Source organism: Psammomys obesus, unplaced genomic scaffold (assembly GCF_907164565.1).
Source record: "Psammomys obesus unplaced genomic scaffold, mPsaObe1.curated_primary_1811, whole genome shotgun sequence".
In the NCBI taxonomy this organism is placed as follows: domain Eukaryota; kingdom Metazoa; phylum Chordata; class Mammalia; order Rodentia; family Muridae; genus Psammomys; species Psammomys obesus.
Genome location: NW_026586173.1, coordinates 89,834 through 95,517, shown reverse-complemented (window position 1 = coordinate 95,517; position 5,684 = coordinate 89,834).

Here is a 5,684-nt window from a genome sequence, read left to right as displayed (position 1 = left end):
CTGCTCCCCACTTCAGAGAAGGTGATCAAAGAGCCAGCCACTGAGCTCATGTCAGAGATGTCCCTGGTCCCATTACTAGGGAACCCACTTGGACCCTGAGCTGCCATGGTCTACATTTGTGCAGGGGTTCTAGGTTATTTCCATGAACGGTCCTTGGTTGGAGTATCAGTCTCAGAAAAGACCCCTGTGCCCAGAGTTTTTGGTTCTGTTGTTCTCCTTGTGGAGCTCCTGTCTTCTCCATGTCTTTCTATCTCCCCCTTCTTTCATAAGATTTCCTGCACTCTGCCCAAAGTTTGGCTATAACTCTCAGCATCTGCTTTGATACCCTGCAGGGTAGAGTCTTTAAAAGTCCCTCTGTGGTAGGCTCCTGTCTGTTCCCTGTTTTCTCCCTCTTCCAATGTCCATCCTGTTTGCATTTCTGAGTCCTCCTTTTTGATTAGCTTCTTTAGGTGAACAGATTTTAGTATGATTATCCTATATTATATGTCTAATATCCACTTACAAGTAAATATATACCATGTGTATCTTTCTGATTCTGGGATACCTCACTCAGGATGATCTTTTCTAGTTTCCACCATTTGCCTGCACATTTCATGATTTCCTTGTTTTTAATAGCAGTATTAAATAGTAGTATTCCAATAGTTTTTAATAGTAGTATTCCATTGTGTAAATGTTCCACAGTTTCTCTATCCATTCCTCAACTGAGGGACATCTGGGTTGTTTCCAGCTTCTGGCTATTACAAACAAAGCTGCTATGAACATGGATGAGCAAATGTCTTTGTTGTATACTTGAGCATCTTTGGGTTTTATGCCTAGGAGTGGTATAGCTGGATCTTGAGGTAGCACTATTTCTAATTGTCTGAGAAAGCACCAGTTTGCAATTCCCATCAAATTATCAATACAATTCTTTACAGACCTTGAAAGAAAAAGTCTCATCTTCATATGGAATAACAAGAAACCCAGAATCACTAAAACAATCTTCTACAATAAAAGATCTTCTGGAGGTATCTCCATCCCTGATCTCAAACTGTACTATAGAACAACAGTAATAAAAACTACATGGTTCTGGCATAGAAACAGAATGGTGGATCAATGGAATCAAATAGAAGACCAGAAATAAACCCACATACATATGGACACCTGATTTTTTACAAAGATGCCAAAACCATACAATGGAAAAAGACAGCATCTTCAACAAATGGTGCTAGTCTAACTGGATATCAACATGTAGAAAAACGCAAATAGATCCATACTTATCAACCTGCACAAAACTAAAGTCCAGATATATAAATATAAAACCAGAAATATAAAATATAAATATAAAACCAGATACACTAAACCTGTCAGAAGAAAAAGTGGGGAAAACCCTTGAACTCATTGGAACAGGAGACAACTTCCTGAACAGATCACCAACAGCACAGGCTCTAAGATCAACAATCAATAAATGGGACCTCATGAAACTGAAAAGCTTCTGTAAAGCAAAGGACACTGTCCTCAGAACCAAACAACAACCTACAGATTGGGAAAGAATCTTCATCAACCCTATATATGACAGAGGATTAATATCCAGAATATATAAAGAACTCAAGAAGTTAAACAGCAACAAATCAAGTAATCCAATTAAAAATGGGGTACAGAGCTAAACAGAGAATTCTTGATAGAGGACTAACGAATGGCAGAGAAACACTTAAAGACATGTTCAACATCCCTAGCTATCAGGGAAATGCAAATCAAAATGACCCTGAGAGTTCACCTTAACACCTATCAGAATGGCTAAGATAAAAAACTCAAGTGACAATACATGCTGGAGAGGATGTGGAGAAACGGGAACCCTCCTCTGTTGCTGGCAGGAATGTAAACTTGTACAACCACTTTGGAAATCTATTTAATTTCTTTAAATAGCCATTTACTTTATATCAGATTGCCATCTAAAATACTATCTCATATAAAAATAGTTCCTTACATTTAAACTGTTTTAAACCACTAATATATTTTATGCCTATAACTAACTTTTTAAATGTAGGTTTAACTTGGTGCTTCTTTTCCATCTTGTCTTTAGGAAACTTCTCTTGTTCATTTGTTTGTTTGAAAGAATAGTTTATTTGTCTAGTACACTAAATAGGTACAAACATTGTCATGACAAATATAAAATAATATGCAGATATATTTAAGCTATTTATTTTAATTTAGACTAAGTTAGTGAATTACTAATTTAGTCTAAATTGAAAGAAATGCCTTAATTTTGCAAGAACATTCTCTTCTTCAGTTAATTACACATTTCAATAAAATAAAAGGGTAATTAATTAAGTGGAGTTCAGCTTGTGAATTTTTAAAGTAAAACTCTATCTCTATTAATCCATGCCAGTTAAATATTATAATTGAAGTTTTTAGTATGTGCAAAGGTGGTAACCATGTTTTGCCATTTCTGCTTAACCAGTGAAGAAAAAAAAAAAAAGGCGAGCTGCTGCACCAACCAATTCCCAGCAATGTGTACTGAATTCACTCTCAAACTGTGCTAAATGTTCTTCATTACTATGGCACATTTTGGTCTATGTTGTGGTATAATGTCAAGACAGGTCACTATTTGTTACAGAAGCACATAGGTATTGCTCTGTTTTTAAGCCAGGAATACGTCCACACATGAAGAAAGATTTTTCTTGAAAGTACTTTTGATAAGTAGCCTAATATGAGGTAATATGGGTAATATGCAGTTCTTCATGATGGGTTTTATATGAAATTGAAGAAACAAATATTTTAAAAATTCATCTAATTATATGATCCCATTATGATAACAGTATTGAATACACTAAAATGAAAAACCACATTTTAATCATTTCATCAATTTATGACAAGTTGGTGAGCCTGAGAGTCTTGGATGATATGAAAAGAAAGGAGGCTCCTAAGCTAGAAGCAGCACCATTGGCCTTTGGGTATTCCAGGCTCAGCAGCACTTTGTATTGGCCAAAATATAACCATCTCCAACTTCAACTCACCACCTCTACCACATGCCAGATTCCAATAATAGAGAACTTAGAAAAGCTGTTCTTCTTAAAAACAAGATATCCAAGGGGGCTCAGTTATCTTCAGTATAAAGTGTTCCTATAAGTCAGGAAACAACCCTCAAGCACATATGCACATAAAGGCAAAGAATGAAGAGACTACTCCAAAGAAGGAAATGCAAAACTCTGCACAAAGTTCATTGATTCTCATATAATACAGGTGCAAACACTACAGCAAGAGTTGAGCTTGATTTTCTACATATCAGGCTCACAAGTTTGGAAACTCTGGCAATATCCCACATCACAAAAGGTGTATGAAACTGGAACACACAAACTATTGCTGAACATCTAAATTGTTAATTTCTATACAGGTAACCCTTGGAGAACATTTATTGACATAAAAGTACAGGCATTCTTGAACCTCACTTCCTTCTTTAAAAACATGTTTTTAGTTTTTAGGATTTATAACATGTATACAGTATGTTTTGCTTGAATCCACTCCCTGATTTTTCTCTCCAACTCCTCTATGGTCTTCCCCTCCATCCACGAATCTACTTCTTAACTTTATTTATTCATTTTGTTTTTAAACTACTGAGTCCTGTTACTGATGTTACTATGGGCATGGTAGTAGGGAAATCCACTAGAGCATAGGCAATCTACTGAGATCCACATTCCTGAAGCAAACTGATACTCTTTCCCCAGCAGGTATCAGTTACCAACACTTTCTCAGCGAGGACATGGCTATGTAAGTCTCTTCTCCATCCGTGTAGTAGATCTGAATGAGGTGGTCTTATACAGGTTTTATGAATGCACCACACCACAAAGAATGCATTCCCAACACCCACATGGTAGCTCACAAGCACGAGTAGCTATAGTTTCAGATGGTGTGATGTCCTCTTCTGGTGCATGTGGTGCATGTAAACAGTCAGGCAAACACACATAAACATGAAATAGATGAATAAATGAATAGACTTTCTTTGATTAAGACAGCAGCCTTACTATTCCCATTACTGTGTCCACTAACATCAAATAGCAGTAGAGTCTCCACTAGGGCTGATGACCTACCCAACCACAGCCCAGGTAATGTTACCAGGTATGTGTCCCACCTTTCAGGGTGGGTTGTAAATGCACTCAGAAAGTGATTGGCTACACCATAGCATTTAAAACTATTGCACCAGTGGGCGTATCTTGCCATACCAGTCATTATTGTAGCTCTTGGGGTTCGTAGCTGAGTAAAATTGTTAGTGATTATTCTCTCCCAGCATCCTGTAAAGCACTTTCCAGCCCTAAGAAATCTGGTCATAAGAAGGAAGCTTATCAAGTGAGCATCAACTTGATTCCTTCATGTTTTATGACCAAAGTGTGTGGTTTCTTCAGCAATAGGTTTTGCCATCAACTTCTAGTGGTGGCATGAGAGATACGGAAATACCCTGTATTGTTTTGGGGTCTGAGATTGGGGTTTAAAAGAGTTTGTCAATAAATAAACATATTTTATTGGGTTTATATGCTCTTATATCTATTTTCCCAAATGAATCTGTATTCTTCCTTATGTTAACAACACTCCAGGACTACAGTTCTATATGATTCATTCTGACATGATTGCAGCCATCTTGAGATGTCACTACCATGATTGTCCCTGAATGTTCTATTTGTCTTTTCATTGAGATTTTCCCACCATCTTATAAATAAGTGAAGACATCGGTGTTTTGTAGAGCTTTATGATTCCGACAGTAATGCCATCAGTTCTGGTAATGTGACAGAAATTTACACATACACACAGAAAATTTAAGATTTATATAAAATCACTTTTGTCATGACCATTCTATATGCCCCTTCTTTATGAACCAAATCATTATAATCTATTTGTCCTTTTTTGCATTAAGGACATATTCAGTAAATCCCCATTAAATTGCATTATGGCATTTGTGGATTTATCTTTATTCTGTCTCAAGATATTATGAGGTCAGTTCCTATAAATTAAGACCCAGTTTTCTGGAGTAATTTCTAATATATCTGTCTCTCCTGTGTGATCAATAGTTTTTTCACTGCAGGTTCATCATTAATCAAGAGATCTTTTGCAAAGAAAGGTATTTGAGACCTCAATCTAGAGCTACCATATTTCCTTAAAATATGGCCTTCTTGACCATTTCTTCAATTTCTCACTTGGTTTTTGTTGTTTGTAAGATGTTATAAACACGTTTTTTGTAACTAGGCCAAAAACAGTGGAAGAAAATAATTTTAACATGGGCCAACATGAGAGTCAGAATCCCTGGAAATGCAAGACAGGATCAGACTTCAGGAAGGCCAGACCTGGAGGCCATGTGGGGGAATATGATTCTGCTCTGATAAGTTTGAGCTGAGCTGAGTGTGGCTTCCATTCCTGCTCTGTCTCACTCAGGGTCTCTCTTACTCCTCCTGCTGTCACCTACCTTCATCCCTATCTACTTTTTGTTTCTTCTCTTGTTTGAATCTTTCTCTCTATGTCTCTTTCAGTGTAATTTTTACTTGCCTGGAATCATTGTAGGTATATGAGTATACACAACAATTTCCCCAGGAATCATTACATATTGAGAACTTATTGTTGGTACCAACATTCCATTTACATAAACTAATTATACAAACCCCAGTGGAGGAATCTGCCATATTTCCCATGACATGAAGTTAAACTCTAACCTCCATTCTATT